Here is a 23,123-nt window from a genome sequence, read left to right as displayed (position 1 = left end):
CAAATATCTACTCATAGATTCTCAGACATGACAAGACAATTTTCATTTAAGCTGCTAAATTCTTATTCTTCAGAATTCTTCTTTAAGAGATTAGACATAAAAGCCCTAACTGGGGACCCATTTTTCACAGTGAATTTTCCTATCTAATTCATGCGTGACCTGAGTTTTTTAGCTTGTACTTCCATTTATGCCTTGTTTGAAAGGCAGAGCATCTCATGACTGAGTGACTTCTATGTCTGGGGGCCTGTGTTTGAACTGGTGAAGTCAATGACTGAACTCCAGTTGTCTTGAAAGGAAGAAAGAATATGTAGATTTGTACTCCATTTTTGGCATGCTATGGTAGGCATATAGTCAAAGGATTTCCTGTTAAGAGAGTCCTTATGGTAAATTTAGGTTCTGATCTACAAAGGGTTTCTCATGTACAAAAGGTTCATTGGATGATGTAAGCTGAAAGCAATAGTCTAAATCCAAGCAGAAACTGAAAACTTCCACAATGGTTCTTTCTCAACACATTTGGCCAAAAATAGATCAACAGCTTTTTGAAAAATGTAGCAAAAAGAATTAGGTATTGGCATGCTGGATATAGTGGGAGTTTATTCTGGATTTAAGTGGCATTTTAGTGTACCTTCTATTGGGATCCTAGGTGCTGAACTGCTTTTCAGGAATAGGGAATATTTAGCAGGTCCCCGACTGTGAAAGTTTTGGCATGAAAGCATTGCATACTTTCATAAGTAAACAATATAATAAATACTGTCTCATTATTTAACCATAAAGCATCTTCTAAAGGATTTGTGTTGCACTTCCATTAACATATTTTAAGTAAACAGTTTGGAAGGAATGTGAAATTGACCATGTGTGTTTACAGTAATATTTGCAAATGAAACACTTTTTTACTAGTACTGCTTAACCATGTGGAATAGGGAAAAAATTGTTGCAGTTATTTGTGTTCTGGCTGCTAAATGGCATATGTACTTTATTTATTTGTTTGTTCGTTTGTTTGCAATACTGTGTACTTAGAATCCTAGTATCTTAGTACAATTTTCCTGTTGGTTGCAAATGACTAACTAATGTGTGGTTTCATAGCCCAACTTTCGAGTAGCTACATTTAGGCACAGGTTGCTGAAGATGGTGCTTTCCTGCAATACAAGATGCACATCTTCATTCCGACTCTTTGGAAGTTTTCTGTTTGGTGGTGGAAAATGCATTGACAGCTACACCTTCCAAAACCGGATTCCAATATAACTTGCATGTCCCAGTAGATGGTATTTTGTCCTTCTGCAATTTTATTCCTCATCATCTTTAGGATGGTAGATTTCATTATATGTCAAATTAAGGGTAAATTACACTTGCATTTAAAAACATACTAATATATGGGGTATATTTAATGCATATTAATAATACTGATAAGTCTCTAATAAATTTAAAATAAGCCATATGGTAGGTATCTCAAAAGAGTGGGGTTTCCCAGGAGTACTGGTCAAATTCTGATCCCTTTTCAGTTACCAAGAATAGCTTCATAATATAGGGTTATGGGAATTCCAAATTTATAAGCAATATTCAACCTATGAAAAATATTGTTTAGCCTTGCCTTCTGACCATACTATCATAATTGACCTTAGTCTGTGCTGTCATGTGCTGTGTGTTTTGCAAGGAAACAGGAAGAAAGTTGGGATTGAAGATGGCAAGCCTTATTGCATTCTGCTAGATCTTGACAGAAAGTATTTTAACAATACAAAGGAAAAATTAAAACAGACAGCCAAGTTAGACTTTTTGCATGAAACTGCGTCTGCGGTGTATTTTGGAAATGTCAAATGGATGAAGATGCCATAAAGTGCCATCTTTACCTTCCTAACCCTTTTGGATTCATACAATACTCAGCTTTTCATCTAATACACACTCATGTTTAGAAAGCCTCCCCCAACTTCCCCTCTAAGCATATTTATTGGAAGCACCAGTATAAAACTGTTAAGTCATTCAAAATAAGGTCTTTAGGATATTTTTTTTTTCAGACTTTGAGGATGATGACTGTTTTGGGGCTTGGGGTTTTTTTTTGTTTTAACCACAACACTTGAATTGCTGGAACTCCATAGGGAAAAAAAGATTTTTCTCGTACAATGACATCTGGGTCTACTGATTGTTACTTGGTTTGGCTTCTTGCTTTATGTTTGTATGATCAAATGGTTCAGTATCTCTATTTTTACAGCAGTGTAACTCTGTTTAAACAAGGTTAAACATCAACTGTTTGAAGTAAGAACAGTCTTTTTGTCTGTTTGCATATCACTAGCCCAGTTGGGTGTCACTGGAAATGGCTACATGCAACCCTATTGTAATAAATGTCACTTTCAACCTTGTACAGTTGAAAAAGATTGTGCAAACAGGCAATTCATAAAATAGTATACTTTTAAAATTCAACTTCTGCTTTTTCTAAGATCTTTCAGGCAGTGAGAGAATTTTCTACTTGCTGTAATATGCCGGGTTTGGATGCTTTCCAAGTACCAAATGGTATTATGTTGTTAACAGAGTTAATATGTTTTTCAAAAAAGGCAGTATTTTAGTCCTATGGCAACTCTATGTATGGTTAAAACTAAGTAGCTTTTGTATAAATGGAAAAATTAATGCTTCGATTTGTGTTCTTTACAGCCTTTATTTCAGTAAGCACTTGTAGATCATGAGTTCAAGTAGAGGCTATGGAAGAAATAGTAGTGGTGCCTTCCAATTAAAATATTTAAAACATAGGACAAAGAGAGGCATCTGCCTCTGGAATTTCTTTGGTTTTAACTATTTCTGGGAGATGTCCAACTTCATCTTCTGTAGTGACATATGTCTAGGATAACCCGTAACAATCCAGAGTCACACAAATTTGTGACAGTAGGATACTTGCTTTGCTAATCTAACACATTTTATGTATTCTTTGGGAATACTTCTACCTTTCTGTTAGTGACATGTTTGAACAGTTTGGATGTGCTTAAATCCAACTGGCCTATGCCTACACCAAAAGCTGAATTAGAATCCCTACATAACTTTCACAGTTTACTTGACATTGGCCTAAAATGCTATTATGTTATTAAGTTAAAATGTTATTAAGTTAAAATGTTAAATTGAGTTCAAATATTAAGTTAAACCACTACACGCTCTGTAGACAGCAACTCCTGGAAAGAAATAACAAGGAGAAGATAAATCACAAAACTTAATAAATATGCAAAAAGAATAAAAGATGCTAAAAATTCAGGCAGAAAATAAGATAAGGAGGGCTAAGAGAGAACACAACCCACGTGAAGATAAATGAATGCAGAGTACCTGTCTCGGGGCACTGTTTTAGCACTGTCTGTGCATAGATATAACTGCATAACACTTAACAGTGTGAATCTTCATTCTTCTCATCCTTTAATATATTCCTTTGAAAACACATTGATAGTGTATTTATTTACAATGATACTTTATGAACCTAAACACAAACCAACAGTAATGAGAAATTGGTGTCACTAAATCCATTTTTATGTAAATTACCATATTCAGAAAGCTGTAAGTGTAGTTAATGAACCTTGCTGATGTTCTTGTTAGAAATGCCTGACTTAGACCCTGATCTCCTCTTTAAGATTTGGTAATGATCATGCCTTCATAGTTTAATGTGTTTATTGTTTCTCTTCATGATACTGTAATTATAATATTCTCCCTCCTCTTTTTTTTTTTTTTTTAAACATTTAGTAAAACTGCCTTTCAGAAATAAAGAAATCTTAGGTTTATGTTTGATTTTCTGTCTCCAAATGTAACTTTCTTTGTGTCTCTAGTAAGAGCAAAATGGTGGTCTCCTATAATGGAGAAAATTCTAAGTTTCTCCATGATTAATTTAAAAAGAAAAAAAATCTATTGCTCACCTTAAGAATAAATTTTCTAGGCCTTTTTCTTTTCTTTCAAAACAACCTTAGATAAAATTAGAAACTAATTCTTGTGGGAAAAAAAAATTAAAATTAATGAGGAACAGGAAAAATTGATTACATAGAAATCACATGAAAGTAATACGTTCTATTAGTTATGCTCATGTCCCAGTTGCGAACTCAATTACCTCTCACTTCCTGCATCAGTGTTTTCTTTTTAAAGATGATGACCTAGTATTATTGGGACCTGTTTTGTCTTTCTATGTTTAAGCACTGGCCCAAAGCAAAAACGAGGAAATAATTTTTCAGGTCTGTTTCTCCATATAGAAATGGCCACAATGTTAAAGGTCTTTTATTGTGCTTTTTGAGATGTACAAATGAGCAGTACTATACAGAAGCTGCTGTTATATGATGAAATGTTTACACATTTATAAAGGTCTTATAAGGCATGGATTGATCCAGAAGCTGCAATTGCCTGCACATGTTTCCCGTTACCACTCCAGTCCCAGACTTGTTTTATGAACAGCTGCAAATTAGTATGTAGGTGAACAGGCCTCTGAGCTGGTTTTGTGGCTGCAGTCTGAGCATCTATTTTTTTTACAAATAAAGGCATTTATAATACATAAGGAAAACAAGCTGATAAATACTAGTAACAGCTATTCTAAAAATACACAAATTTAAGGTTCAGATTAGGGCTTGGAAGAAGGTGAGGAGCAGAAGTAGCTTGTTAAGAAGTTTTTAATTGCTTTTATTGATAGAATGCTTTGCAGTTCTTGAACATAGATAACTCATGTCTCTGGGTATTTGTGCTTTCTTGGATATGTTCTCAGTTACAAGAGTTGTTCTCGGCTCAGATACAGTGGGACACCTAGAACCAGTACAACAATCTGCTTTCATTTCTCCCCTGGGGTTCTTATCTCCTTTCATTGTAAACAATTTCAGGAAGAAAGAATTGCAATGCTGCGGGAGACTCCATACGAATTCAGGGCAGTAGGGAAGATGTGCAGGCATTCACAATTTTTGTGTTGTCCCCTATCTACAGCCCAGCAGAAACTTCTGATGTAGCAAAGCAACCAAATTAACACTTAATTTCTTTGAAAGGCTTCAAAACAAGTCAGTGTGGATAGAGTAATTATTTGATAAAGTAAGACATTCTTTCGCATTCTCTGTCCTTCTGTCTGTAAATCTGTCCTCTTGGGCAGGGCTTTAGTAGAGAATAAACAGGAACAGTAGGTCTATGGTTCAGAAATCTAAAGTTCCTGTAAAATCAGTGAGAGTCTTAGACAACAGCTATGTCTTGAGGCAGATGAAAAGAGACTATAGAGGCATGGGTACTCTTCAGTAATTCAGATTCATATGTTCTGCTGGTTTCTTTTTTTTTTTTTTCCAGGGTACCTTTTATTCCTGCAGGTAGCTGTGGTTAATATTGCTGCTTATTTGTATTCAAAGCAAACCTAAAACAGCTAAACTGCATCTGCCAGAAAATGTTTTCTCTCCTTTCTCTCCCCATCCAAACAGTGGAGCTTATCTTTGAATTCAGCAGCCTCTTTGATGTCTGTTCATTTAGCCGAGTGTTTTATAACTCAGGTTAATTGAGGACATGATCTATGGTTGACTCAAGAGTTGCTTTAATAAGATTATGTTTATTAAATTGATTAAAGAACTGTTTGTCCCCATAATCGACTATGAGAATGTTGTTTGTGGTATTAGAAATGGATTAAGATACACTCATCCAAATTAAACGTTTTGTATAACAAGTTTTATTTGCGGAGAGTAGTACTGCTGGTTTTTGCGTGCGCCTTTTTTCACTTGCACTAGTGCATGTCAGAGGGCATCAATTTCTGGGTCTCATTTGCTCACAGGGATTCATTGTCCTATGCTAATCTTTCCACCTGGCAACTGCTCGGCACATAGCAGCATCAGTAGTGGAAACTGGGCAGGGAGTCCCGGCAGTCCACAATGCAGGGTTGGCAAGCACACCAATGGGCCATGGCATGCCCATAGGGAGCTGTGGGCAGGACCTACATGAGGATGCTTTGCTCTGCTTCACTTGTCTAACACTGTATGGAACCTGACATTCACTGTGGGCAGGGAATTTTTTTTGTTACTGCTATATTTCTATGCATAGCTGGTATGAAGAGGAGCTGAGATGCTTCATAAAAAAGAACACTTGATCAGATGTGAGGAATAAGTCTTCCTCAGGACCACCTAAGACAGTTCCCCTTGCATGATCTGAATTTCTGGTTCTTCTTATGCAAAATTATCTTTTTTCAGCGTCTTTCTCTAGTTTTATGATTTCACAGGTGAATTTTTTTTAAGGAAATTTTTATTAATAGGATTTTTTTAATAGGAAATCACAGGTTCCATCCCTGTAAAGAAGCAAAGATTATTTCAAAATTAAACAGCAGCCATATTTTTCCCTCTCATGAAAATCAAGTAACACCCATGAAATTAAAGACAACCCACAAAAGAAAGTATTTGATAGATATTTATTTTTAGCTCTGAATTTATTATTGGCATTAACAAAAAGTATCCCACAGAAAGTTGAAGGCAGAATATTTTAGGAAGCTTGAGGAAATATTGAAGCTGAAATTTCATGTAGATACATAGCTCTGTCACAGTAGAGGAAAACTCAAAATATAGATAACCCTACAACCTATGTAGGGATCTATGAACCCCAACTAGCTATGCTGCTTTTTTCCCCAACAACTCACAATGAGATTAATGCTTGTTCTCACAGAAAAATATGCCTGTTTCTTCTCCCATGAAATTTCCCTGTCCTAAGCCAAAATGATTTTCCAGGCACCCAGATGATGGGTACTTGCCTATGTTGGTTATTTGCAGACATGTGACTACAGACAAACTTCACATCAGAGAAGAAAATTGTTCCATGCTGGCTGTTAATTTGGTACCAGTCCCAAATTATGGGACCAGCTATGGGAACCAAACCAGTAAGCTCAATTATTAAAAATAAAATTTACCATTTTGTTTACAGCTTGCCACTTATCATGCCCAAAGTTTTACTTTCGACACCAGAAACTGTGTATTAGGAACCATGTGAAGGTTTTGTTCAGTAAGATAGAAAGTTTTGTGAAGCACTGTAGAATGATCATATGTCATAAACGTACTTCACAAGTATGAAGAAATACAAATGGCCAAGATTACAAGATCTCTAACTAGAATATAAAAATAAAAAATAAAATTGGAATGCTAACCAGAATTAAAGAAAAAGACAGACTCTGAAATGGTAATCAGGGGCTTTTGTGTGACTAAGAGCTATTGTGAGTTTCCCAGCAAGCAGAGAATTAGTGGAATTCTACTTGCTACATTTTGAATATTTGCTTGATTAAAAAGAGAGTTTTCAAGTTTGTTGTCTATATATAAAACTGGGGAGAATGGCCATGAGATTTTGCCTCTAAGAAATGTTGAAAATTAAGTGACTAATGACTAACAAGATTGCAAAGATCTAAAACCAACAGTGGATTTATAGACCTTAATGGTAAATTCTCAAGTCTTTTGCATGTAGAACTCATATACTCAAGTATATGAGTTGAAACTATGAGTATAAACTCATAGAACTCAATAACTCAAGTAGTACATGCACAGAAACCTCTCATGCCAGAGTTTTGATGGCAGTCACCAACCAGAAAATGTCTCTATTAACTTTTATAACATCTAGGAAGCTGGCAGATGCTAGTATTTCTAGTTAAGTTTCTCAAAATTGTGTGAATAGTATGAGTCTACCAAACTGTATTCTTTAGACAAGATGAGGCCACAAAACAGCTGCATACCCTGAAGGCTTCATCCCAGTCTGTTCCAAATGGGATCTGCACAGGGCACTCCTCAGCCTACCATGTGTAAGCCCACAGTGCCTTAAAAAACATTTATTGAGACAAACTCTGGTATCTGGAATATCAGCACATCACAAATTGGAAATTTCTGAATGTTTTTTAAATGTCAACTGTTTCAATAAGCAAATGTATCAAAGCCAAAACTTTGGACACCACACAGATATTTCCAAATTACTCAAATGTTACAAATGTACAGAATAGTCTAGGAAGGCAGTGTGTGCCAAATAGCGTGTTTAAGTTTCTACCATAGTTTTCCCCACTTACAGATCTTTTCTTCATGGTATGACATCCTCTTTGCCACTTGGTGCAGTGTTCAAATAGCGTGTTTAAGTTTCTACCATAGTTTTCCCCACTTACAGATCTTTTCTTCATGGTTTGCCACTTGGTGCAGTGTTTTAGTGTTCTTTTTTTCTGCTTCAATACTTTTAATTCTTCTCTACCCTTATACTAAACTCCGAATTACTCAGGAAAACTAAACATGCAGAGTGAACTGGAAAAGTTTTGGAAAACTAAAACCCCTTACCTTAACCTTCAGAGGTAGAACAGGCAAAGTTTTAGGAAGCCACTACCAACGGCCCCTCAAATGTAGTATTATTGTGTTTGTTCTCCCTTTTCTCTGTTTTATTGCACTTTTTTCCTTTGGTGTTCCAGTGCTTCAACATTAGTAGTCCAGACATGATAGCATGGACTATGAGCCAGTAAGTGAGCTGCCACTCAGAATTTCTTCTGCCTCACTACTTATTAAGCAATTAGTTTTTCTTAGAGCTCTCATATCTATCAGGTTTAGCTCTGCTGGAAAAGTCATGAGCTTATGATGTCTGAATAGGCTTAAAAATTCTTATAATGTAATATGTTCATTCCTTTGAATTTTTGCTACATTTTCTTATGTCAGAATAAATCTTTGTAGTCTGTTCTCTATTTTCCAAGATGATTGAACTTGATCAAAAAAGAGGATGTTAACCCAAAACATTTTTATTTCCTTGTTCCTGGGGAACACACATGAAACATATGCTCATCAGTTACAGGAACTAATTTAAATGATAATGTTTTCAAATGGCCAACATCAAATAAACTTAGGGAGTAAACATCAGTGCAACATGGTAAACAAGCTATGAAGTGCAGCTGAGTGTGAAGATGATTATCAAGGGATAGAGTTTGTGAGTACTGGGCAAGTAAAGCAATCTACTTTTGGATAATAATGTAATTTTATCATGCAATATGCCAGATTACTTCTCCCTCAGCTCTGCCCTTGCTACTCTCTTTCAGTAATACTATCTATTTGGTGCACTCAATTCCTGAGCCATTACTGGTTAGTGCAGAGACCATCAAGCTGCATGTGTGTGCATATGAACATGTACACACCACTGCTGGTATTAATTTTCTTAGTTGCTTTTAGATATTCACAGAATCCAGAGTAGTCATTAATTTGTTTCATCAATCAGAGGCCACTAAACTGCTTGTAAACCAGGGCACGTGAAGGGAAATTAATCTTTTCTTTCTTGGTTGCAAAGATATAAATATTGCTGCACTGCTTAATCAGAGGAACCTTTATTGTATTTATCATCTTGGTTTAGTTTAATTTTTTGCAGAATGTACTTAATGATTAGACACTTAAAGGGATCTATTTATTTACAGTGCTGTGCATGATCTCTGCAATGTCACATTTTGTAGCCAAGTGTAAAGGCATTGGAAAATATAACTGAAGGCTTTATTAGTTTTTTCTTGATATGTGTTTCTGTGGGGTCTTAAATTGGAATGTTAACCTAACCCACATTTTAAGTGCTTTTACTTACAGTACACACTTTTTCCTTCTATCAGTGAGACAAGTGTTTGTAAATATATGCATTTATTCATCTGTTTTCATCTGATGAGCTCAGTATAGCTTCAGTGCCCAATTATTCAGCATTAGAAGTCATTCTTACTAAATGAATCTTACAGATTTATCATATGAGGCTCCTTTACTACAAATAGATTGTAATACATTTGGGGAAGTGAGGATTTTCACAGCTATGATGTCTTTTTGCAGTAACTTGGCCTGAGTAATGCAGAAATAGAGGCAGTAGGTCCATGATGAGATTACAGCTTGGGTTTTTTTCATATGCATTCTGAGAAAAAAAACACAAGCAAGAGTGTAATTAAAATGAGTAATGTAGCCAAAGGCAATTCCAGACACCTTACTTGCTAATACTTATGGGGTACCCAACTGAGAGGAAAGAACTTTCAACCTGATTTGAATTGGGGATGCAGTGCCAGACAGAGGAAGCACAGGCCAGGTACCCCAGACAGGCCACTTTTCAGTAAGCCACTGTAACTCTGCAGCAGCAGTAAATGCTGAGTCAAGTCAGCCCAGGGACAGCGAGCAAGACTTGCTTTTGCTCATTTGTGGAGGATTCATCAGCATTCTCTACGTGTGTCGTTTGAGAAGGTGGTCCCTCATAGATGTATGTCACCTTAGGCCTGAAACCCCAGCTGCACCATCTGACACACATGAATAATTACCTTTCATAGAAAAGTACATCTCCCTTTTGCTGGATGCAGACAGAATTTCCTAAAGAAACTACACAGGTTTGTTACATACAAACAGAGTAAGATTCAGCCCAGGACCAGTGAAGAATTAGTCTAACATCACATGATCAGTCAAAGATAAAAGCAGGTGTTACTTGCCATTAATAAGCCAGGTTGCCATCTTCCTAGTTATTCCATAGGTAAGGACCATTTTTTAAGACACTGTTTAAAAATGTTTAAAATTACTTGTTTGACACTGGGGAATTTGGAAAGGCATTGCTTACAGTTATTTCCATTCAGTATTTATTTCAGGGGTGACATCCGGCTGCCACAGAACTAAGTCTAAAGCTGAGAACTGAAAAATGATAACAGAGATAATTTTATTAATGTCATGAAATATTTCCCGAACTCTGCTTCTGTAATTGCATTGAGTGCACACAATGTCATGGAGTGATATAAGATATAATAGGTATTTCATTTCTGATAATTTGTACAAGATATGCCTGGCTTGTCTTATGGTGTAACTCTCCCAGGTCTGTAAAACCTTAAAACATGCTACCATCTCTATCTTCTCTAAACCGAGTAAACTAAGAATGTATTTAAACTTGCATGGACCTAACTTCTTATTATGCAACCATTTTCTATGTGCATCAAGAAAAAACTTGTTTCATTTCTTTTCTTCCTTCTGTTTCCGCCTAGATGAAATTTCTTCTTTTAAATTCTGTTCTTTTTTAAGAGCAAATCTAAAGAGACAATGATCATCCAAAGAACAGATGAGTCAAAATATGGTCTGATTAACAGATTGTAGAATTCTAAGAACAGAGATAGCTCTTAGTAGCCTGGATTTCATCTTAAAAATATAAAGATTGTTAATGAATTAAGTAAATCACCAGGACACTAATCATACAACAGTATATCTGACCAGCACAGCGTGGATCAGACAGCATGGATCAACCCTGACAACAGAGATTCTGTAGAACTAAGCAAGCCTCCACATTTAATATAAAAATTTGCAAAGAGCAAAAACAAACATCAGGGAAGGGACTGCTTATTTAGTATCCATGGTTTCATTTTGTACACGGCCTTGGTGCCTCTACAGACCATCTGAAAATTGTTTTGCAAACACTGAATTTTACCTGATCTGCAATACCATGATTGTTCCATTTGATAAGCAGTCAGCCATATGTAAATTGTAGTTCATATGCTAAAACTTAGCTTGCTGTTCTCTAGCACTTAGCCTTTGGGGATAGCCAGTTACTTTTCTGGATCTTGGCAGGGTGGGGGTGGGGTGGCGTGGGGGGGGCGGTGGTGGAGGGAGCTCTGGCTTCTTTATGGAAAGACCTAGCATGTCTTCTCTTCTATCTACTGAGCTCAGACATCACTGAGCTCTACTTAGAAGGCAGATTTGCAGTGCTTTTCATTTTGAACCTTCTTTTTGCACAGGGGTGTGTCAAAGTGGTGCAGATCAGGATTTGGCATAAAGTGGATTTTGTTTGTATTTTAAACTGGATTTTTTTTCTGCAAACAATTATTTTTTTGTTGTTATTTTGCTGGTTTGGTCGAGTCTGAAAACTGGTGGACAGTTCAGGACATCTGTGTTAACTCTTCTAGCGATGACGGCAGTAACACTTGCCCTGCATTGCTCAGTGATAAACATTTTTACTTCATTAGGCAAGATTCTTTTATTTCAGGTGCTGCAAACCGAAGAAAGTCAGTCCTCAATCACTATGGAGGTGTTTGTTCACCTTGTTCCTTATTCATTCTGACTATGAAAAATAAGTCTGCTTGAGAGCACACAGCAGTGTAATTGACTCTATGGAGCAGCTGTCATAGGAGTTTTGCTGTAAGGAATCATATGAGCCTTCCTTTTAAACTTGTTCAAGGTAATAAGTCATTGTCGACATTCACAATTCATACAATAAAATGTCTTTTTTAAAAAAAACCCACACACAATATGGAGCTTGGCAAATAATTAATATCAAATGTTTGTCATGCAAATTACATCCATTTTTAAAAGTGACTTACAAAGAGGAGAAAGGAATGTTAGTTTCTTACTTTTATATTCCTCTTTATTTTTTATAGACTATCTAAAAATCAGGGAGGAGGTTTCCTTCTTTTCTAAGCAGGATTAGGCACAAGTTACTGGAAACCTTTTTTATTGTTGTTGTTGTTATTGTTGTTATTATAGTTATTAATGTCATTTTAAAGTGGAAACAAATGTGTTTTTTTCTGGAAACCACTATCAATACTGCCAAAAAAGGCCACTTCCTGGAAACACTAGTTGTTTCAGTGACTGGATAGGAGGGATTTTTAGTCATGTTGTTCTCAGTTAAAATGAGTGCATTTTAACACATCTGTAGGTGTGTTTGTTCTGAGGTGTGGCGGTAAAGCCTAGAGTGAAATATGCTTTTTAGAAATTTATAGAACACTCCATGTCAGTGTTGGATCTTGGTTTGACCCATCTTTTATTTATTTCTTTCAGCTGAAAGAGTCTTTTCTGTTTCCACAGTGTTAATCCAGAAGCCAGCTGAAATTAGCCTCCCTTGAAAAGTCAGGTCCCTTTGGTATAGACTGCAGAAAATTTTTTATGGTGAGAGATGCTGACCTCTTAAATATTCTTCTCAGTAGTCCAATATGACCACAGTCTCTTCCCTAAGTACACCACAGACCAAATAGTGTAAGTGGCAGTAAGCAAACAGCTGAGGTAGTGGAAAGACGCCTCTCCTCTTTTGTGGAAATACATGGGGGACAGTGAAGAAACTGGGCTACACCAGTCCTCAGGATATTTAGTAATGGTTGAGGATGGCATTGTGGAATATCTTCTGGACTTAACTGCAAATAAATAGTGCTTAAAATAAATCCAAGAAGGGACCACAGCCCAAAATAAAAACAACTAGGTTTTGTACCTTCAAGTATGTATTTCTCATGACTACTCTGTTTTTGGTTTTATTTCCAGCTTGCCATCTGTATCTCATAACTAAGCCACAGAGGCTGGGTGCAACATGTTTGTATTGATCCAGCTACAGAACAGGAAAAAGTCATAGAGTTCAAGGAATCCAATTATATCGTTATACTTGCTTGTTGTGGTGGTCAAATATGAAGCTAAGTAAGACTAAATTGCAATGCGGCTGTTGAAAACAGAAAGATTTGTTCTCTGTAGAACTGGTCATTGTCAAGTAAAACCATTTAACTTGCTGCTTTGGCATGGTCCAACATGGTAACGTTTTACATAAGTGCCTGCCTAGATGAAATGGAAATTAATGGTCCATTAGTACTGTGATGTCTAAACTGCAAGAGGAGTGTAATTTTTTTTTTTTTTTACTCATTTGCTTAGGCTCAATTTACATCAGAATTTAACTGTGAATAATTTACATTTTCTATAAACAGTTGGTAGTCTTCATATTTTGTTTAAATTACATAAATAACCAAATTCATTAGCACATCCAAACACACAAATGCCCCTGTTTTTTAAAGTTCCCACTGATTCAAATCTCTGTCATAATTTCCCTCTGACAATGCAGTGCTGTAAACTGTCTTGTAGCCGGTTTAACCACTATAACTTTCTTTTCACTGCACTTTCTAAAAATACTTTTGACACCAGGATACTATGTTTAGGATTGTAAGGAAGGTGGAGTGATTCATTGAAAGTCTTAATTCTACCATTATAATCTCACCTCCCGGTTTATACTATTTTAGAAGTGTTATTTGATCTGAAAGATCATTCTGTAACCTTCAGATTACTGCTGGGTGAGTTCTGCAGAAAAGGAATTACCAATGCATTAAATTTGAATTAGCTTTGAGAAATCATGCAGATGTATGCACAGAACATTACAGCAATGCTGTCTCCAAGGCACAGCAGAATTGCCTTTATGCAGTTTTAAAGAATCACTTGAGCAACCCTTAAACTGCACACATGATGAAGCTGAGCCAGCATCTTTATTTGAAAAAAATTAAAAAAAAACCCCATGCATATACATGTACACAGAGCAAATGTTGCTTTGAGAGTTGCCTTTCAGGGAAATCTGATCACAAACGGACTGCTGCTGAGTGGGCCATTTGGGCTCAGACCTGTCGTATTGGAGAGCACTACTGCACATACTGCAGAAGTGTCACTTAGACTAATGATTATGAATTATGCAGAGGGTCACCTCCTCTTAGTTACAAGTCATTTCCACAATTTCCCTCTAGACTGCCTAGCCTAGTCCCATTTTTTTCCCCCTTTTAGTGCTACTAGCAAATAACACACGGAATGGATGCCAAGACCTTCATTTATTGACATTTATTTTCCTCCCATAACTTCAAGTCAGTAAAATGACTGAAGAGTTGGAGGCAGGGAAAGGGAACCAGCTGCTATTGGTGGACTAGGAAAATGCTCCCTTCAGTTCAGTAGGTCATTTAGCAAAGTAGGACAGCAGAAAACTTTAGAAACTGTGTGCTTTGCTGCAGGCTTTGGATCACAAGCATTTACATCAAAAACATCAGTTCTGCACCTTCTTGATTTGGAAAAAATGTCTGGCATATTTTAAAAAAGCATTGCCATTTTGGAGCCACTAATCTGACAGCACTGGGGTGTGTGACCTTCCCCTGTCTTAGTGCTAACCAGAAAACCTACTGCATAGGTGAACGGCAGCGCCAGCATGGTTCATGGAGCTGCTGTGGAGCAGGATGTGTGATACATATGGCAAATAGAATTTCTGGCATGGCTGGGTATACCTTGCACATCCTTGACACTGAGTGAGAACACATCACATTTTGAGGGCAGCAGCTAAGCAGCAAGCTGTGGCAGCCAGGAAGATGAAGGAGCGCTGAGAGAGGAGTGTGCAGGAGGATGTTTTCCTGCCCAGGGACTTTGCCTTTCTTCTACCAATGCTGGGTACTAGAGGGAAGGCTAACTAGTCCAGCTCCAAGAAATTCCTCCCCCATAAGCAACGAAAGGAGGAAAAGGACTGTTAGCTAGAAAAACACTTGCTTTTCTTTAAAAGAATATGCCTTTGTCTAGCCTTTCTTCAAAAGTCAGTGAAAGTAGTGGCAAGTGTAGTTCATCCCCTAGCATTAAAGAAAGCTCCTCAAACTGTAATGCTTTGACTGTAATACCTTCCTGTAAATATCTACTGGTCTTGTTTTCCATTAGAACTTGAGAATAATTGTTCAGGAGTTGTGTTTCTGTCTGTACCATAAATTCAGGAAAGAAAAGAACAAGGAACATTTCCCAAAACTTTTCTTCCCTGTTAGTGTGTGGCCATGTGTAATACTAGTACCTGGGAAAAAAATGTTTTGTAACACTCCAGGAAAAGTTCTGTCTTGCAAGAGGGTCTAAAAAGTAAGTTATATTTGATTTACAAGATACTTATATTCTCCAATGTCAAAACATTATAAAAAAAAAAGTAAATTAATCGATGCTTTGAGAACCAAGTCAATTAAATGGTTTCCTACTCTTCCTGCACAAAGGAAAACTGTCTCTTCCATCAGCAAAAGTTTGCACTAATGTTTAAATTTTGCACTGTGTGCTCAGGGTGAATAAATTTGGCTTTCTGCACTGAGGACAGGGAGCATCTCTAACCTTCCCATATGTAAACATGAGGGCTACTAGTTTGAATAGCCCACATAATGCTAAATGTCAGAACAAAACAAGAGACTTGCAGCAGCTTTTTAGCATCTGTCTACCGTAAGTAAACAAATACAAAAATAAAGACAAAGAAATAAACACTGATTACCTCTTTGGGAACATCATTTGGGCCATTTTTAAGAAGACTTATTGGACACAATATTAAAAATGCTGTTGACAACAGTCCATCTGTGACTGAGATTCCAGTTTCCCTACAGTATGGATATTCATCAGTCTTTGACCCTAACCCACCCTATGTTTCTGTTCTGTTTTTTTTTTTATTTTTTTGTGCTTCAGGTGTTATTTTCAAACAAGAGTCCCAAGTGTTTTTCCTACATACCATTTCCAACTAGAACAGATGGATGGCACAGACAAAAAATGCAACAGGCAAATGTGGTTAAAAAGAACAAACCTGGAGGACAAGCTAACAAGTCCATTTGTCCCTGTTTTCTGTGCCTAAATCAGATGTAATCTTGTAGGTGTCATCTGGAAGTAAACCAGAAATTAACACAGATTATAAAGTACAGAGAAGCACACCTAGGTAACGTGGCATGGCGTAGTATAGCCCAGTTTTTGAGTAGCTTTAGGCCTAGGATAGACAGGATATGCTGGAGATTACAAGGGTCTCTGTATCCGTAAAATTGCCATCTGAGATATTCGTAACTGTTTAGTCTTATCTGATGTGATTCCAATGGTCTAAAATACCTAGGGATGCAGCAAAACACTCTTCTAAATCCTGTTGTTCACACTGACTGATAGAAAGTTCTTTAGCCAGAAAGTACTTTTCATTTCCATCCTAGATTTTTTTTTTTTTTTTTTTTTAACTCAGTATTTTATCCCCAGCTGAGCTTCAGGTCAAATGAATGGGAATACTGTTGGCATGCTGAAAATATTGCATATTCAGGTTATGGCATGACAAAAAAAATAATATGTGAAAGCATATAGCATGTAGAAAAAGATGGTGTGGTTACATTTATTTCCAGTAGGAGTGACAGCAGTCAGGAGACCTTGCCTCCCTGAGGACAAATGTTCATTGAAAACAAAAGGTTTATATTTTATTTTTATGCACACTGACTCTTCAATATTGTGTTTATATTAGGGTACTAATCATGGTTATCAACAGTTATTTCAAGGGACTCCAGTATGCCAGTATTCTAGTAAAAGAAGTTAAATCAAAATATACCAGCATTTGACTGTAAATTTGAAAGAAAATATATTTCGAAGTAAAAATAATAAGTTCCAACGTGGTAAAACTGGGGGGTGGGGGGGTGTATAAATAGAGGGAGAGCTTAGTAGAAATCCCTCAACCATTTTTATCAATATGACTTCTTTGTGTGTGGCCAGGTCATTCTGTGACTTGATATTGTGCTCTCCTTCACTGATACAATGCGGAACTTGAAATGTGAAAGAAAAAGATATCATCCTTTCCCTTCTCTTGACAGCAGAGAAATGAGTGGTGTAGTGTGGCAGATCGCTTTGATCCATAGTGGAAGCAGACCATGATGTGCTAACTTGGGTTTTTAAGGATACTTTGGGTATTCCAACTTCTTTATTGGAAAACAGACACAAAGTGGATGCCTAGATATTTGAAATCCTCACCAGCATGTCTGCCTATGACAGGGACCTTTCCTTCCCTTTCCAATGAAGTGGGCGAGGAACAAGAAATTCTCTGCCTCAGACCTTCCATCACCTGAGCAACTTTGCTGGTGCTGCTGGATGGAAGTAGATTACCTACAACACCTGCAACCCCTCTGCCTCCCTGCACCCCCTGACAGCTCTCTTGTGCTCATCCGTGCAGTCATGCAGCAGTGCTGGCTCCATCTGAGGCCATTCGGGGCACAGAGGGAGCACAACGTGCCTGGGATGCCTCTGAGGATGCGGGTGAGCACATGGGCACAGCAGCTGGAGAGCAGTCCCAGACAGCCGGCAGGTGGATGGAGCAGCAGGGGGGGCAACACCAGACGGGCAGCAGGTGGAGAGGGCAGCAAGAGGGCAACACCACTTTGTACTCAACTTGACATTAATTACACTTGTTGGAATCCTGCATGGCTCCTAAGACTTTTTTTTTTAGGTGTTAAATTACGATTGATACTTGTTTAGGTTCTGGAAATAGCTTCCCCTAATGAGTAAAGACTTGGGAGGTGGTTGAAGAAGAAAGGGGAGAAAGACAGTCCTCTCCCGTCCTTAAACTATGAAACTTGACCAGACTTTGTGAGCAGGTATGATCTGGCAGTTTGTTAATTTGTCCCCATCCATCCGTGCCTTCTAGGAAAACCCCTTAGAGGCATTAAAATGTTGCTGGCTTTCTCAATGGCTCTATTGTGTGGAGTCCTGCATTGTGGTGTTTGCTGAGGTGCCCAGATGTTTGTAATTAATTTAGTCTGATTACTTCTAATTACTCCTTCCTATCTGCATTATCTTGCATTTGTCAACCTCATACGTAAGTAGCCCTGCTGCCTATTCGTTTATTTTTGTAAGGTCCCTTTGGACCTTCTTAACCTTCTCTAGTGATGACTAATCTAAATAATTGTGCTGTCTGCAAATTTTTTCCCACCCTTTTTCCCAGAACATTAATAAAGAGAACAGAGTCTTATCTCGGCACAGAAACATGAAGAATCCCATTGCAAACCTGTCATGATGAAAACTGACCATTAGTCTCTCTCTCTCTCTCTCTCTCTCTCTCTCTTAACTGATTTCTGATTCATGGCAGTATTTTAACCCTTCAGTCTTTGCCATTAGAGACTCTCAATTCTCTTGTAAGGTATTTTGTCAGAGGCTTTTTCAAAGCCCAAGTAAATCATATCTAAAGCAACTACATTATTGCTATTCTCAAAGAAATCTGTTTGATGAGAGGGATGGATTTGCCTTTCTAGAAGGTGATTTCCTGCAACATATCTTGCTCAGCTATCTGGTTCATAATTTCAATTACTTTTATTTGCTTCCTGTTGGTTTTCCTGATCCAATTTAAAATATAGTATGTAACTCTGGGTTTCTTTGAAGTGTTTATTTGTGAGTGCTTCTTAAAACTTGGATCTACAGTTTCAGACAAACTTCATACTCCTCAATCCCACTCCTTGAAGCCTTCTCCTCTTAGCAAAACTACATTTCAAACAGCTCTTTTAGTTTGTTCTGCTTTTTGTTCTCTCCATAGGAAAGTAGAAAGCTTAAGAGAAATTTACACACTTAACATACCCACTGGCCACAGCTACAGCTATCTGCTAAAAGAACAATCCTCTGATACTATGAAGAAATGATAAGGTCCATATCCAAAAGGATTTCACTCTTCTAGGTGTCCTTTATTGACTCTACATTATGTTCTAGCATTGGTTCTATCTTTCAGAATTATGAAGGTACCAAACAGAGAAGGAGGTCCTTCACTCTCCTGTGCTGCTGCTTACTTTCAAGGTCACATTTCTTAATTTTGTGGCTTTTTGCCCACATGCTGGAGCATGCTGAAAAGTACAGAGCTTCCTCAGTGAAACTTTCTAAATGGGCAAGTTGCTGCAAGGTCTATTTAGAAAGCAGAATAAACAGGGAAAGCTGCTGGGATGAAGACACAGGGGAGGAAATGTACAGATGCTATTTCTGCCTGCTCTGAAAGGGAAGTGGGTTCTGCCTGTCCCCTTCCCCTGCCACTCCCGTGCCCAAACACAGGGTCTTGAATAGCAGGTAATAACGGGCAACCTATAGAGGCTCTCAGACAGGGCAGAGCATGAAACATTCGCAGCTTACCTTTTCTAATCCTTTTTCCCACTGCCTTTGGCCCCAGTTGTCAAGCTACAAATGAGACAATGCATTGCACTGCACTGTTCCTAAAAGTTGGAGAACTTGAAGGAGAAAAAAAACCTCAAAAACTCACATGGATCGATGTGAACCTTTCCTCTTTCCCACTGAAGATGATCCATTTGCCTTTACCTTACAGAGACAGCTTTTGACCTGAAGCACTGTATTTTGTCCATTTGTCTTTTGTAAAAGGTATGCTGCTTTTTTTAACCTCCCCACCCCCCGATATGTTATGATCTGGAGAGCTGTGATCCCTTTCTTTCTGAAACAATTTGGAAAGGGCATGTCTCACAGCTTTGCTCAGATTTCATTTGTGTGCAACAGATGGATGTTATCCGATTTTCAAAAGCAACACATCCCTTTTATTAAGACCATTGAAAATGAAACCTGTTTGTAGCTGGTGTTACTTGACAGAATATATAGTAGGAGTCTCTAAGTCTGCCTTCTTGGCTGGTACAATCTGAACAAGATTCAATTAGCATTTCCAAAGTATTTTCATCCAAAGGTTTCAAAAGCTTTACAAACTAATTAAGCCTCACAGCTCTAGCTGTAATAAGTTAGATCATGTCAGTGCAACCGTTTGGTAGTTTACCTATAAACACACATTTTGGGATATAAATTAAGTCTATATTTCTTTAAAACCACAATGCCAATACAGTTAAGTGCTCTGACAAGGTACATATTCAAGAGGGAAAGTGGTCAGAATGAGGGGTGACTCCTCATTGGAATAGCAGATCTTATGGCTATCAAAATTTTGGCCTTTCAAGAGACTTTGAACATCTCTGGACATGCTGTTCTTCCCCACATCCATAAACAGCCTTTTATTCCTCCTGTTCCCATTTGCATAAGGACCAACCATGAGAGGCATCTTTACCTGTTTCAGTAGGCAGGCAGACCTCAGAGACAGCAGAAAATCAAGCAGCTGTTTTGGAGCTGGCTACCAAGCCTGGAGTTGCTATCTCTAAGGTGTCACTGATAAGAAAGACAAATCTAAAACATTCAGTGATGCTTCTGCTACTACACTGTAACTTTCTCTTCCTGCAGGCAGAAGACAACAGGTCACTAGTAGCAGTTAGGAGCCAAACCAGCACGTTTATGTGTAAATAGTTCAGGCAGCAGTTGAACCTCGTACAAAATTGAGCACATTTTTAGTGCCAAATCAGTAACTGTGCTTGGGCCCCTTGTATCTGCTTCTGCTGGCAGGAGCTCTTTTTTATGTTTGGATCTGCTTCAGGGTTTGCAGCGAGCGTGTTCAGCAGTCTCCACAGGTCTCTCCCACTGCACTTGGGCTAATTGTGGGTATGTGAAGCACATGTGCAGAGGTGGGAGTGCAAAGCAGGGAGGTCAAGGACTGTTCACCTGCAATCTGTGGGGGTTCCTCAGTAAAGTTAATTTACAAAGGCTCTGTACTCAGGGCCCCCATCTCTCTGAGCCTTGATGAGGTATTTGATTAATGGTTCTGGAAATCAAACACAAGGAGTGCCTCCTCAGTTTTGAAGGTCGCAGGTAAATCCTGGCCTTGCTCTGACTCCAATAATGCATTTATCTAAATTCCACATCTAAGTCATAACTACTCATCAAAGTGGTGACTAGGTAGTGCAGCGATTTCTATTGAAACATAGAGCACCATGTGATAAATTACATCTGCAAGATTTGTTTCATATGTCAAGCACATATTACTTCTAAATCAAATGCTAAAACATGCCTTATTTAGTCAAAAGTAAGCAGAATGCTGTAATTTATAATCGTCTTGAAGCACACTGCAGTGAAAATGAAAGCAGACTATTAAAATTTAATGCCTGTTTGGCGGAGTAGCGCATTTCTGGCCACCTTTGATGCAGTGTTGTTTTCTCACACCATTGTGTATGCACAAAGTCAGCTTGTGTTTGCCAACATTTGTGGAAACTAATTGAAAAAAATGATTTAGCTGTTAAAAGCTGACATCGGGCTGGAAAATTATTGTCAGCACAGACACTGATGGCAGTGGCTCCTTTCTCCTCCTCTCACCCCCATCCGCTTGCTTTTAACAATTGTCTGTTGTTCTTCAACCTAGCTCCCTGCAGTACAGTTGCTAGCAAATATTCATTGGGGTGTCATTTCTGTTTAAAGTCTCGTCCTACACACCTATTCATCTGTGCTAAGTGAACAGCAGCATCAGCTCAAATTAAGCTGGCATGAAAACAGCCACTGTTAATAATTTCTGCTGTGATTCAGCTTAGCTTTGGATAACAGCTGAAGATGTTTCATAACGGCAGCAATTATAGCTCTGTAAGCTCTTTCCGGCTGCCTGTTTAATCAGAGGAACAGAGCACAGTAGCTGCTGGAGCATGTGGCATGGCCGGGCCCAGCCGCCATCAGACCACATTTGTTATCTGCCGGATTGAGCAGGCTGCCTGTCAGGGGCAGATGCTGGGCGCAGTGATTAGCATGCAAAATGCTTGGAAAGGCTGAGGTGAGGGGGTGGAAGGCAACGCACTTCGTCTGAACTTGCTGCAGTCCTCTCCCGCCAGATAAAAATCTTCTGGACTGCCATTCCTTTGGCTGGAATGCCACTTTTTGTAGGGGTGCATGGGTGTGCCCAGGCATCGCATGTGCACACGCATCAATGTCATGTGTTCTGTATGTAACTAAAAACAAGATTACGAATGCAGGAAGTGCAGACCTCTGTTTCACAAATGAGGACAAAATCCTGTTTGCAAAACAGTAACAATTGGTGAACTTCTGAGATGATAATCAGGTCTGCTAAAGAAGTAACTGTTTAACATCTGCTCATTAAGATGCAGATAAAAGAGTAAGACGGGTGGAAATTAATAACCAGCAAAATACAAATGAAGCCTGTACTTTCATTTGAGAAATGTTACACTACTGTGATGGATTTTTAGCTTTTTTTTTTTTTTTTAATTAAAGAACAATGTATTTCCATCTACTGAATCTCTATTGTTCTATCATTTAAGTTATCTTTCATGTCAGTGCCACATGATTTCAAGTATATTAAAACATAGTCATATACTTAATTGTGTGGATTTGCAGATGGTTCATTTCCAGCCAAATATTTTTTTCCTTAGATCTCAAAAGAAAATCTCTAGCAGCCTAAATTGAATTTTTATACATTATGACTTCCAGAAATGTACTTCTTAATGGTTTCTGATGTGCCTAAAGGCATGAATCGTGAACTATTTTCTTAGAAACCTGTTAGGAAGAAGCTGAAAATTGTGTTGTGGTTTGGGTTTTTTGGTTTGTTTCTTTCTTTTTTTCCTGGTTGCAAATAGTGAATTTCAAATATGTGTGTTAACCTACTTTTTTTGTGCTGCTGTAGTGTTTTCCTGAGCACTTGTAATAATGAAAACATAATTATGTCTATTTCAGAAGTGCTTGATCACAATTCCACCATATCTGCAAAATGTGTAGCGTATATTGATTTCCAGAAACAAAAGGCATGTCCGCTTCCTTTTTAAGGGACCTTAGTTGCTTTGAAATACTTGAGGTTTATCTCTTACAGAAGGT

Source organism: Falco naumanni, chromosome Z, assembly GCF_017639655.2.
Source record: "Falco naumanni isolate bFalNau1 chromosome Z, bFalNau1.pat, whole genome shotgun sequence".
Taxonomy (NCBI): Eukaryota; Metazoa; Chordata; class Aves; order Falconiformes; family Falconidae; genus Falco; species Falco naumanni.
Note: the sequence above shows the minus strand (reverse complement) of the source record.